Consider the following 15136-nt stretch of genomic DNA (forward strand, 5'->3'; position numbering starts at 1 on the left):
GTGGATTATGAACTGAAGCTTGTGAAGGGAATTTGTATGGCGGACCCTGCCACTAACATTGAAAGCCTGTTAATCAGAGAGGTAATGACAGAATGTAGAAATATTCAGTGGCTGATTCTAAATACTCTCAAAAAGGGGTTTGATTTTGTAAGAATCTGAAGGACTATAAATCAAAGAAAAGTTCACAAGTCATCTCTAAGTCAAACTCTCCTGGAATGTAAAGTCGGTCCATTATCTTCAGTAATTTGCTCACGCACACCTCAAAGCACGATCACTGACAGAAACTGAACACGCTCGTTTTACCTGGAGGCCAAAGCACGCGCTCAATTAAAAGTTGACAATCTGTACTTTTCTGTTCAGTGGAAACTTTTAGTGTGACATGCAAGTTAGATGAGTTTACAACTCTCATGCATTTTGAAGTTAAAACCCAGAAATGTTTCCCCCCTGCAACCCACACTTGTTTAATCATTACTCATGCCAACCAGCGTGGTGACGAAAATTCATCAACAGAAGGTTAAGTGACAGAAATTGCAATTGTGAGTCAGTTAAGCTGTTTAACAAGCAGCAGAGGCAAACATTCACTTGTTTCAACTCGTCAAATATTAGGATTTGCTAATTTTCTTTGTTTTATATTGTAGATTTGGATTTGAACTGTTAGTTGGATAAAAAAAAGCAATTCAGTGTATTGGAAATGATGTTTTTCACTTTATTTCTCAGCAAGCGAAATAACAAAAAGACATAATTGAGGGATACATGGAATCAAACATCTTGCAGCGTCGCAACAACAAGAAAATTGTAAATGAAAAGCACACATGACCAGTTTCCAGCTGCACAACAGTGACATTTTCATATCGTGTTCCACTGTGATGAAGGCGTGTATGTTTCATTTAACCTTGCAGACATAATTATTTTTGTGTTTTTCCATCTTTGAGTGGACTTCAGCAGGTATTTTATTTTGCATGACGGAAAGAATGAGGATGGCAATTAGCGCTTGTTGCTGAGGATAAGCCGTGACTATTATCTCCTGCCAAGTGTAAAATTAGTGTGATTATCAGCAATATTACCATAGAAATATGGTAGGATGTGGATAATTTAAAGATTGAAACCTAAATGGGAGTTTTTCAATCAGTCCATCTGCACATCCAGCATTCAGTCGGAGAAGCGAGAATTCACAACATGTCAGCGAAGTTAATTACTTCACCGAATGCCTCCCAGCAGAGTGTGGAATAATAGCATCAGGGGAGAGAATGACTTTTCTTCTGTTGTATTGGTTTTATAGTACAGCAGAATCTTTCTTAACCCCTATTTCACTTTAATTAGGCATTTGCCCAAGAGACTTACTTTTTGAAAAACATCTGGGCTCTTGTTATCCCAAGGGCAGTAACCTTGCAGTAAGCGTTTCTTATTCTCCCATTGATTACAAAGCGTGTTCATTCAGAATTGATAACCTTATTATAATGGGTGGTTTTACTCCGTCCTTGGGAATGCACTCGTAGAAAACACATATCTGAGACCAATTTCTCACAGCGCATGTTGACATTACGAAGCACTTTGGGGGGAGGGTTTACTCTTGACAAATAAGTATGACTGATATCAAACTGCTGTCCTTATAACTTTGGACTTCTTCATAGCTGGAAATGGAGACTAATTTTTTACTACAAGGAAAATATGTACATTAATATTAATAGAAACAGGAACATATACAGATTTATATGATTAAAAGTGAAACATATTTGTGTGTGCTGTATTTATGGAGTTTGCAGCAGTGGTTGCAGTAATGTTTACAGTGATGACAATGTAATGGAATAAAAGCTCACACAATCAATATGAAAAAATATGTCAAAAAAATGTTCATTTATGAGGCAGGTTTTCTTACTAGGAATCAGAGGTGTGGACTCAAGTCAGACTTGAGGCAAAAATTTGACAGTTTCAGATTTCACAAAATCTGAAAAGATTTGCAGCTTGACTTGGACTTTAACACCAACGACTCATGACTTCAATTGGGCTTAAGGTTTTGGCTTGGAAAATAACTGATACCTTTCCCCAAGACCAAAGATTAAAATATAAGTGTATAAAAGTATAAGTGTGCCACAAATCAATTAATTTCCCTTGATTTCTTCAATCATTATTGGAATAACAGGAAACAACAGCTTAAGGCTGCTTTCACACCTGCAATTTTTGGTTCCGTTCAATCCAACTCAAGTTTGTTTGCCCACAAAGTGCAGTTCGTTTGGGCAGGTGTGAACACAGCAATCACACTCAGGTGTGCACCAAAACAACCAGACTGAGACCTTCTTGAAGAGGTGGTCTTGGTCTGGTTACAAATGAACTCTGGTGCAGATCATTTGTGGTGAGAACGTGTTCCGACCTGGATCTGAACCAGCTGCAGTCACATGACACATTGTTTGGGTTAAACATGAGCATGTTACAGTCCTGGAGGATTATTAATGTGCACCTCCTCCTGTACTGCCTTAATATGCACATTCAGCACATCCAATGCATCAAAACATTGTTTTCTAGTTGGAGCCGCGCCTCGTTTTCAAACTGTATGGTTTGACTAAAATGAACAATGACAACAATATAGTCCACGATGAGCAGCGCTAAAATCAACCTGCGTAGTTGTCCCTCCATTGTGACGTTAGAAAGTGTCACATTTATCTTGCAAGTGTACTCTTCTTCAACGTTTGCTTTACTTCCTGGATTTTTCCCACATGGAAATTCTGACCAATCAAGAGCAGCTTTCTCTTGCCGTTCATTTTATCTGGTCCTCATATACATGCTGCCGTGAGAACATGAACCAGCCAAGGCAATAATGCAGCTTTGTGACAAAATTAGTCCCTGATTTGGACCAAAGCAAGACAACTCTAGGTCTGAAAGCACCCTAAGTGACAGGAAACACCTTTTAATGTGTATTGGAAAGCTTGTAGGTGTGTCAGCTGATACTGCTTGTTTGTGAGGCACTATAAATTGTCATGACTTTCTCCCGGGTAAACCCTTAAATGTCCAATCCTGTGTGTTGAGTCTCTTTATTCCACAACAACAACGTCATGTAACTTAGCTCCATTGGACGCAACAACTTCAAACAAACTTGTTTTAACAAGTGAGTACAAATATTTTTTTTTTTTAAAAAGTGATTTTTAAATTCTATGTATCATTACTCTGTTGTTAAATGATGTTAAGTTTGGTGAAGAGGGCATTCAACTTTTTGAGGACTCGAAACTCAAAGTTTAGGACTTGTGACTTCACTTGTCTCGTCATGTCTTGAGCGCAAAGACTTGAGACTTCCTTGTGACTTGCAAACCAAAGACTTGGTCCCACCTCTGTTAGGAACTCCTTTTGTTTATGTTTGGATGAGGAATTTTGTTTTTAAATATTGGCGTATTGTTATACTTTTTAATGTCACATTTAGATTTATTTGTACATTGTTGATTGTATAAGCAGATTTTGACTTTAGTTGATTAGTTTTTTATGTTTTGTGTATTTTTGTGTCATGTAAAATGATAAAAGACATTTCTTGGATGAACATATGCAATCCCTGAATCAGGGTTTACATTATATCAATTAAAAAATGCAATACTGTAAAACATTTAAGAATTCACGTACAGGGACGTTTTGCTTCTTTGCATGATATGTTTGTAAATTGTTTTTGTCTCTCGCTGCCTCCTTCATCTATTTTTTCCATGTAAATCATAGTCTAAAGCCCAGCAGGGTAGCACTGTATGCAATGAATTTTTTGTTTTAATAAACAAACATGAAGCATTTGTACCATGCACAGCCTCGGGTTACTCCACTTCATTAACTTACAGGATCATCACATTACATTGTTGATCAGACAGTGGAACAAAAGCTGTTCGCAGCCATCGATCTGACTCTCCTACGCCAGAGAAGTAACATGGATCCTCAAACTGATTGGTATTCCCCTTTGCTCATTTTGAGTGTTTTGCATACACAAATACTTTCAAAATCAATGGAACTTTGTTGATCCGAACGCTCTTTGAAAAAAGGGGCTATTTTGGGAGAATGTAGGCGCTCAGCGGCATGGGAATGAATCGGCAAAGTTTATTTTCAAGCTATTTAAGAAATAGATATACATGGTGAGAAAGTGTAGCCTTCAGGTTGTGGTACTCCTTCTGTTTGCAAAACATTTCCCGAGAAGCCTCGGAAAGTAAATTGATGGTTTTAAAGATTATGGTTTTCAGTTTTGTCAGCCTCGGATGACACAGCTTCTTTTTCATCTGCCTCCCTCCATCTCATTTGGATTGTGATCATGACTGGGTGCGATTATCACGGATCACTTCTGGAGATGGACTGAATTCACAGTAGTTTAACTGTGTCAGCAGGTAAGCCCTGTAACTGGCATATTAGAAATAGACAGTTGGTTCCTATCGGGTGAGACATGCAGAGCCTAACAAAGCCAATATGCACTTGTAACCACTTTTCATTTAACTAGCGATAATATTCTAAGTGAGTCTATTTATATTAACACTGATGTTATATGCCTGTACAAACTAAAGAGGGCTTTGTGGAGAAGTGAAATATAACCCTCATTACCACTTTTACCAGGACGACTGACTCTCCTTCCTCACACTACAATGAGCCTCTCCAGGCAGTTACTGTGCTTTCTGTGGTGCCTGACAAAACCTCTTTGTTGTTCCAGAAATCACCATGAAGCTCTCACAGCCTATCAAGTAGCTCAAGAATTAAAAAAAAAACACATTATCAAAAAGATTATTTAGCCTATAATTTTCACATCATAAATTTGAAATTATAAGTTTCTCGCATGAGCCCCGCCACCCGACGGAGAGACACTCACACACACATAAATCAAATGAAGACGCTAACAAATTGAATAGCTCATGAATACCTACACTACCAGTTGGGTTGAGTGGGCATTTTCACGCTTCCTTAGTAATTACGGCACTAAACCTGGCAAATGTGTCTATTTAATTATAGCACTGTCAGACAATAACAAGAGAACAGCGAGGAGGATTGGCTGCTGTTTCTACTGTACAAAAAGAATACTTAAGATAAGGTAACTAATCTCTAATAATGACCGTTAATATTTAGCCGCATTTGTCAAAATAGTTGGCGCTTTAGTGGTGACAGAACCACATTTGTGAGATGGTGTTGCATCTCCAGGGTAGTTAGAGAGGTAAAATAGCCTGTAATTGGGGCATAATGCTCAATTGAAACAATTTTGATGAGGTCCATTCCAGTCTGGGCCAGTTAACCTTCAGGAGATAAAACCTCACACTGTCTGCTGTGTAAGAATCTGATGGCTTGCCTTCTGATCTGGTGTGACCAATGAACTTCTGCACTGTGGTGGTTAGATAACACAGACGCCACGACACCTGGATCTCTTTATAGATTATCTCCACACAGGGACACAGAACCTGCATGTCAATCACGCTGTCTGCTCCGGCTCCTCTCCCACGGGGGAATTGTACAGAGAGGACGTGGCAAGATATTAACCGTACAATAAAATCAATTATACAGTAAGACACCTGACGAACACACAGGGAAACAGAACCTGCATGTCAATCACTCTGCCTGCTCCAGCTCCCACACACTGAAGATAGAAAACTGAAGTTTGCTTCATTTGCTGCAACTTTAAAGGGTAACTTTGGTATTTTTCAACCTGGACTCCTTTTCCCACATGTTTTTGTGTCTAAGTGACTAATGGGAGCAACAACTTTTGAAAGTGGTCCACTATTGAGCGAGAGGGCAGCAGTCTGCAGCAGCAAAACAGGTGGCAATGTAATCAATTGGGGCAATTGCACACCCTCAATATATGTCCACTTAAAGTGCTTGTATTTGCCACGGACAGGTTCAGATTATTATTCTAAGTGTCCAACAAAATTATGGAAAGTTTATGCTCATGTGTTTGTGTCCACTTCCTGTTTTATATTGAAATGTGTTCTCATTGGGTCTCATTCATGAAAAGTGAGTAAATCTGTGTGTAGATTTGCACATAAAAGCCTACGCTACTAAAAACCTACTCCGGATTCAGGAACGCCACGGGAAACTGAGATTTGATCGTAAACACATGTGTATGATCATGAATGCCAATCCATCGTAAAGTGACAGCGTGCTCCTAGTAATCAGCAATTAGCATAAATCCCCGCCCATGAATAGCCAATGACCACCATATAAGGAGGTGTAGGTGAATCCAGTTGACCTGTCAGTCTTGGCGCAATCAAAGAAAGCGGAGCGGAGATCGAAATAATTTTGGGTGAAGTGGACTGAAGAAAAACATTTTATTTTCTTCAGTTAGTAGTGGTGTGACAGGGACAGGCAAAGCGAAGGCCTGGAGGGAGGTAACAGAAGATGCTGTTAATGTGGCACATGTCAGAGGTGAAGCGTAAATGGTTTGAATTGAAACTGGAGGCAAAGAAACGCATAAGCACACACACAAAAAAATACAGTGGTCACCAAACAAACAGAAGATTCATTTGTGGGGTTTTGAATGAAGTGGGAACGGGAAACCAGAGATGTTTTGTGCGTAATGGATAAACTCTAAATCAGTGATGGCTGTTGGAATGTAGAGCTATTTAACATTTATTTTAACAAATGATACAGATAACATATAGCCTACAGCAGTTTGTATGCATCGTCTTCAAATTATTTGAATCTTAATAGCTTAAAGCTCTGTTTTATACAACGTAAATTAAATATTTTTCAGATCAGATTTATTCATTCAAATGATCCAAAAAAAAAAACACAACATGTTGTCTCAAATAATTGGCGTGTGCTCCTTTGTGGCTCCACCACCTGCTGCTCCTGCTGCCCCTGCTGAACCCAGGCACCGAGGCTGAAGAGGCTGTGATCCAGCTGTCCTTACGGATATTTTTATTATCATCATTCAACATGTAGAAAGAACATGTAATCTACTGAGTCGATTTACATAGATAATTCACAATCATGAACCTAATCTGGATCTTAAACCTGCTAATTGCCAACTAATTTAACTAAATATGTTATATTTTTAATATTTTGTCATGTTTAGATTACGTGTTTTAAAGGCATCTGTGTATTGTGTACATAACAGAGGGCAGAATGAATTAAAATTGTAATTTCCAATAGTGACAAGCAATATTTATGTGCTTTACTAAATTTACACAAGCACTACGAGTGGTCAGGAGCAGGAGTAGATTTTGTCAGTAGCTACAAATAGATCGGAGCTACTAAAATATTGATGAATGCAGACACGCACGTAAATTTCCGTCTGCGAACAGTTTACACACAAATTCCTTCTGCTCACGTTTCATGAATGAGACCCAATGTGTTCAGTGTTTCTTTACTTCCTGAGTTTTCCGCCTTTGTTAATTACCTCATGTGTTTCACCTGTGCCTTGTTCCACTCACCTCCAAGTAGTTAGCAATCAGCCCTTGCGTATTTTAAGCTCAATGTTTCCCCTGTTCGGTTGCCAGAATTGTCACTCTAGTGTGTTTGTGCTCTCCATCCTTTTTCCTCGTGTTTGATTTCTTGGTTTCTGACTCTGCTTGGATTTATGGACTACTGGCTTTTGTGTGATTTTCCTGAATGGCCTTTTCTGCCTTTGCTGGCTGCCTTCATGTGTACGACCCCCGACCTCGTAAGTAAAGATTTAGGTTTGATAAACTGTTCTTGGTGTTTTGTGCTTTCCTTCCCAAATGAGTCCCTAGTTCATTACACTGAGACCTATGTGTTAAAGAGTAAAACCGTTTTTGTGTGTCTCAAAACAGCCCCGAAATTGCCATCAACAAACCCACAAGACTCCATTTAAATAAACAGTAAATTTAGTGTGTATAAAGCCAGCATATTTTCACATCTAACTGGATGATAAAATAAGGTTTTATTTCAACCAAACTGGAGCTGCTGATTGTTGGAACAGTGGAAACACAAACCAAGACAGCTTTTGTGAGTTTTAGTTTGTTTTTGTAGACTTTTTATGAAATGTGTTTTATGATGATAAAATTATTGTTTATTTAAATGGAGTCTGGTGGGATTGGTGATGGCAATTTCAAGACTATTTCTGGTTGCACAAAAAGAATCTCACTCTTTAACAGAAAGGTCTATCTCTGTCTGCCTCTCATACTTAGAATAACAACTGGAGTCTTTAAGTGGCAAAAACAAGAACTTTTGGTGGACGTACACTGATGCACAATTGCCCCAAGTGGTTACATTGCAGCCTGTTTTGTTGCTGCCAGCTGCAGAGGTCTCAGTCAATACTGGACTAATTTTAAAAACAGTTGTTGCCATTAGTTACTCGGACAAAAAAACATGAGAAAAAGGGGTCCAGCTTGAAAAACACCAAAGTTACCCTTTAAAGGGTAACAGCAAAGACAACTATTTTTAAGTACCAGATTCTTAAAATCAATATATCGACAGGTTGTGACATACGTTATAACACTGTGGGAAACAAAAATATTAACAAAATTGATGATGATAATAAACAGGCCAAAAGAAATGACCACCACCCACAGAAGGAGAGTTTGCCCCTGCAGTCATAAATAAACTGTAACCAGATAGATTTTGTGTGATTATAATAACAAGAAATTAAGATACATATGTCACCATTACACTTGTCAAGTCAAATCTGTGATTATTTGAAAATGTTACATTTATTTGCAATTGAAATCAAGGTCATCATCATCACAGGCGTTGAATGGATCATTAATAACATATATTCTTTTAAAAACAGGTTTCAGTCAGAGCTGAAGTTGACCTCGCTCTAGCAAATTCACTAACCTCTTACTGCTGCCACAATTCTCTATCTAACCCTCAATCTTTAAAATGTGCATTTAATACATTTTGTGGAAAAGCACATCCCACACTAAATTCTCTTTTGAGGAACATTTACAGTGAAGGTATTTGCAAAGATTTCACTGCCATTGCTCTTCTTGTTTTCCGCTGCCAGCTGCTAAAGAATGATTAGTAATTCTAGTCATGCTGTTATCATCCTCTGTGGAGGGAAATGTTGTTGAAATGTCTGTGGCCTATGTTGTTGTTTGGTGTAACATTTAGCTCCGGACTGAAACATGGCAAGAACAAGGCGTACCAGATGGATTGTCATGAGATGTACATTCATCACGTCTTCCTTGGGATTAATTTAAACAACTTTGATGAGCCCTTGACTTTCCCTCGAGCGCCACCCCGAGGTTGACATATCCTCCTGAGACTTGGCAATTTATATTTGTCCTCTGTGCATGCACGCAGCCTATTTGAGTCCTGATGTACTGTACAGAGAACATCCTGGGCTTCCTAATGATGTAACACACATGGGGGTGTGACCAACACTACACATCATTCTCCTCAGAAAGGAGAATTGCAAAAACACATTTTATGGCAGCAAGGGAGATAAGTGATGGAATTTATAAAGATATATTATTTCTGTTCCGCATGAGGATGTTGTTGTTTTCTTTATGAGAGTCTTAACAATATTATATTTTTCAAGCCTTTCAAGACACAGATTTTAACCCATGTCCTTTGTGGGGGACAGTGGGCATTGCTTCTTCTCACTTCAGAAAACAAGAACAACCCCAGAGCCAGACAGGAGAGCAGGATGCTGAATGTTCAGAGGAGGACATATCAGCTGAGGAGGAGCTGGAGGAAGACATTCGTGACACCAGAAAACAATTTTGGATCAGATGTGAGACAAAAACGAGGGTTCTGAAGTGTTAGCTATTTAACACAAGTTCAAAGAAGGGTAAACAGAGATTATTTTTCTTGTACATACACACACGCTATGTTAAACCAGTTAATGCATACACAATATGTCTTATACTTGAATTCAGTTTCTGTAATTAAATGTACGTTTTGTGAAAAAGATGGACCCAATGTCCACTACAAGGGACATGTTATAAACAGCATTGGGAAGGTTACTTTTGAAATGTAAGAGGCTACAGATATCAGTTACCAAAAATTGAGCATAGCGTTAGTTCAGGCAGGACACAATTCCAAGCTCAGCTCACATCCCAGCTACATCAGCTGATCTCAAACAGCCTAATCAACTATGGAGCAGCTGACTCATAAAAGGGAGTCAGCTGATAGATCACACGATTCCCTTCTTTGCACCCAGTTCGCAAATCTCATTCAGGGCACCCTATTTAAACTGCTCTGGCCTGCCTACTGTTGCTGCTTCCTCTGCAAGCCACTTTGCAACCTGCCTCCACCCCAGCTCCTCCTTTTCATGCTGTGTCTGACTTATCAATGTCATTTCTGTTCTGTTCTGTTCTGTTCTGTTCTGTTCTGTTCCCGGGTGGGTCTTTGCTGCTGCTCTCCCTGCCTTTAGGCTTTCCATGTAGGCGCATGGAAGGGCATAGAGGTTTGCTCTCACTGCCTTAATGCTTTCTGCGTATATAGGCCTAGGAAAAGCAGAGGCCCCAGAACAGAGCCATACTCCCAAATATAATGCCCACTTATTATCTTGATTTTAGCTTTGGCTTTCCTTATTTTATCTCTTACTAGATTACACTTTATGACATGTTATTTGTTTTATACTTCTTGTGTTTTAATTGTGTTTGGTTTTATTGTACAGCATTTTAAAACTGTGTTTTAAAAGGTGCTATATAAATAAAGTTCATTTTTATTATTATCATTATACTAGTCCATACCCATTGGATAGCTTTGTCATCTTCTACCTATGCCAATCCTCAATGCCTATGAGCAGTATCACATAGATTGACCACGTCACTGAGTAGAAAAACGTGGGACAGACAGAATGACTGACTGACAGAATGACACACTGACAGTTTCCGTGATTATGTACAGCATACCATACCATGACTTAGTCATACCAAAAATTAGAATAAAAACCCCAAACAGTGGGCCACAGGGGGAGCCACAGCGATCGGTCGCATTTTAGCCATTTTTAAGCATTTTTCTGTTGTTATAGCGCCACCCAGTTGCCAATTAGAGTTAAATTTCTCCAATCACCTTGAGGCGTCCTGTTCTACAAATCTACCAAGTTCAGTAAAAATCCATATGGCGGTTAGGCCTAGATAAGAAATGAGCTCTCTAGTGCCCCCATTTTGTTTGATTGGGTCAATAATGGAGGGGTCCCCTCAGATTATGTGTGGTCATATGCCTACAAAGTTGCGTGGTGATGGGTGAAACCCTTGAGATGTTATACACCCTTATGTGATGAGCCACGCCCTCCGCAATATTCATTGCCTTATAGAAGCTCAGTTTGAGTAAGTTTTCCAACTTTTGCCAAGAGGGAACTTTAGATATTGGTCCCTAGACTATGTTCACCCAGTTTCATGCAGATCGCTCAAACTTCCTAGGAAGAGATCCATTTTAAGTGTTTTTCAAAAAATTCAAAATGGTGGAAAATCTATATAACCGGAAGTTATGGGTTCTTGAGGCAAATTTGTTCCTCATGAGGAGAGGCATCTCTGTGCAAAGTTTCATGTCTCTCCGACATACGGGGCATGAGATATGCCCATTCAAAGTTTGCGATTTCAATCGGTTGCTATAGCGCCCCCCTTTGGCCAATTGATGTAATATTGCTTCATTCGCATCCTCCCATGACCCTCTACCACTGTGCCAAATTTCACATGGATTGACCAAGTCAGTGAGGAGAAAAACGTGGAACAGACATACAGAGAGAGTTTTCGTCATAGTAAGATAAGATAATACTGCAAATGGAAATAAAATTTTCTGTGACAAACGTGGTCCTGACTGAAATGTAATAAGTAATGTAACTATTGTGGATAATTCATTAAAGTCATGCAACGCAATACATTTGATTACTTTTCTAACAAATGTTTAAAACTGCAATGAAGGTGAAAAATCTCAAAAGAAGCATGGGATTATTTGGATGTCACCTCTTTATAATCACCAAAATTTTGATTTGTAACTAAAATTTAATGACCTTTTTTTTCTAAATAATTGTAATGGATTACAATTACATTTATTTTGTAATTTAATTACATGTAACTATCCCCCACCCCTCAACAATGGTTAGAAAACATTATTATATATTTTTCCCTGGGAAAAAGTTCAATGTTTCTTGCATCCCAGTAACTTCAAATGGAAAATAATACAAATTAATAAAAAAATAAATTATTCGTGTAACTAGTTCAATGTAGCCTAACTATTTATAAAATATTAAAAAAAAATAAAATTTAATATGTCCTTTTACATCCAAATGATATAAAATAAGATAAATAAAGAAAAAAAATTCAAACTTTTTTTCTGGGTCTCGCTGGGAAAGACCAGCCCCACCTCCTGTCACGTGACATCCACTCCCACTCCCAATTAGTCCCACCTGGCGCAGGTAGCTTCACGCGGCGGTGAGCGTGGATATTTCTTATTTACAAACATTTTCAAAGTTGTTTTATGGAGAAATGGGAGCTTTGGACGCTGGGGGGAAACAAACACCTGACCTGCAGGATGTTACCCAGCTGAAGGCGCAAAGTTTGGACTAACTTTTCCTGGTACCACCATGCCTACTCCTCTCCAGCTGCAACACGGTGTGGATGAAAGCGGGATGTTGTGACCTGAACAATTTGCCAAGAGCTCCGCTGAAGCATGACAAACCCACGGCCCGTGTCCACCCTCAGATCACCTTCAGCAGGAGTCGCAGGGACGCGTCCCTCCTGGATGAGCAGCGCAGGCTCCACAGCAGCGTGCACAATGTAAAAGTAAACAGCGGAATAATAAAAAGCTCCATCGGTGTGACCTGTTACCTTGCCAAACAAGAGCTAGCCTTTCCTCTGCCAGTCAGGGGGAAATGATGGTGCATGAACTGTTGCTTGTTTTGGCAGAAAAAGATGTCAAGTTAACCACACACTGACGCTCCTCAAATGTGTTTACTGGCGCATCAAGTCAGATTCACAGTGATTTAATCGAAGCCGAGGTTATCACGGGTCGGATAAAAGATGACACACACAAGCAGCATCCTTTGTTGCATTGAAAGTGGATGAAACCAAGGATATCACAAACACCAGTATGCACCTGATGGCTTTTTTTTTTTTTTTTTTTTTTTTTTTTTAAAAACCTGTTTCATCCTCCTCAGAACAAGGCAGTGGACATTGGCCTTGGCTCTGTGCACATCACAGACACTGTTGTGTGTTGAATAACCAGCGAGGGCAGTTTGACAGTTTTAATGATGTGAGTCTTTTGAACAGAGATGTCAGAGATGAGAGGAAAGAAATATTCCACAATGTTCTTGACAACATCACTGTGTGAATGAAAGCCAGATTCTCCGTCTGGAGGAGCTTTGGTTTCCTTGGCTTGGTTGATTGCAAAAAATGAGCCGAGATGTCAGCTAAATTTGATGATGACAAAATACAGAGCCCGTCCAGATATACAAAATTTGATGATTACAGTCTGATGTGGTGGGATTATACTGTTCACAGATAGTCAAAGGAATGACGTTTATATTGTTATGACAGACAATGACTTGCAGAGACTGCACCCATGGCTGCAAAACTTGAAACTGGTCCTCTACGTCACACTTGTGGAGAGGATCTTTTTTAGATGTAAAGTGCATAAAGACCATGGCTGAATGCAACAGAACAGGCTTTTGTCTTTGGCTCGTATTTCTGTTGAAAAGGAGAGACTATTGAAACTGAGGGATACACCTAACGAGGAGGACGCTTACAGCAAAGTCATTGACATCCTTGTCCAGAGGGATGGACGCATGACCTTCATCTACAAATAAAGTAAGTGCTACCTTTTTAACAAAAAAGGAAAAAGAACAAAAACCATATGTATTTTTATGTAGAGAAAGAGATTTAGGGGAGACCGGGTATGGTTGTAACAGCACCACTTTAGCTGAAATCACTAGGGCTGTAGTGAGTGGAGTTGGTGGAGGACTGTCGGTGGAGGACTGTGTTAAGTGCTTTAAAGTTTAGTTGATTGAAAACACACATTAAACACACATTAAACATGGCTTAATAGAGACAATTTCAAACACAAGTACACAAATCGGCTTCACTATAACTCGCAGCATTCACAGACAAACACTTGTCTTTTTCTGGACACATTTCCCCACCAATACAACATGCTATTAGCACAAGCCTATGGCATTTTACATTGTATAAGTTAGCCTAGCGTCTAGCGATCTTTTCCTCTTCTCATATAAAACCAGGGACAACAGCAACATGTAACAAAGGTAACGTTACAGAATTCAGCTCCATTACATCTCACAAGGTTCACTGACAAAACTGTCTTATACTAAACACGTTATCCAAGAAAATACAACATGCTAACGTTATCAGCGCCAGCCTAGAGCATTATACATGGTATAAATTAGCCTAGCGACAAACGGAGATTCCCTCTGCTCATATGAAGTCAGGATAAATCCCAAAGTATTAATCCCTGAAGGATAAATCACACACACGACTTAAAATGCTATTTTAGTGGAGGCTTTATTGTCTTCACAGTTTATTGTTTCTTATCTGTGAAATACAAGTAAATACAAGCTTTGTTTCCACTGAGGGAAATGGTTTCAGTTTACAGAAACTGACAAGAGGTCTGCGTCACCCCGACGCTGAGCATCAGTGTGGGCAAGTTCAACTTTCTGTCATTTCACAGGTAACTTAGCCTGTCCCCCCGCCACAGGAAATAATGGATTAATCCTGGAAAGCTGTTGGTGTAGCACTCTCCTTATAAAAGTAACACAGCAATTATTCGACCAATGAGAATTTGGTCAGACGAGCATAGCGACCAAATGATTGACTAGTCGACCAGGAGACTACAGCCCTAGAAAACACACCGTCACCCCAGAATTTAGCTCTTGATGACCACACAAAGTTATATCTTTTACTGATAGATCTGCACCTCTTCCCTTGCTGCATTAGCTTAAAATCATGTTTGGACAGCCCCTAATTAAACTTGATTTCTCACCTGTACAGTCTGCAGAGCTATGACTCACCAGGAAATATCTTTTTGGCAGTTGTCTTTATAATGACGGGATTGTGGGTCGTTTAGCTTGGGATATTTCTCGACCTCAACAACGAGTCTCTCGTCATCCAGTTATTGTCACACACGAGACAGCAACAGAGTTCTCTTTATGCATCCGTGGTGAGGAGAGGAGTCGAGCAGACATAGGAGCAGAGAAAATGAGCTGCTGCGGGAGCTGGTATGTACGAGCAGAGACTGAGTGGGGGAAAATGCATTTAATTCTGGGGGCAGCAAGTATGGC

Source organism: Epinephelus fuscoguttatus, linkage group LG18 (genome assembly GCF_011397635.1).
Source record: "Epinephelus fuscoguttatus linkage group LG18, E.fuscoguttatus.final_Chr_v1".
Taxonomy (NCBI): Eukaryota; Metazoa; Chordata; class Actinopteri; order Perciformes; family Serranidae; genus Epinephelus; species Epinephelus fuscoguttatus.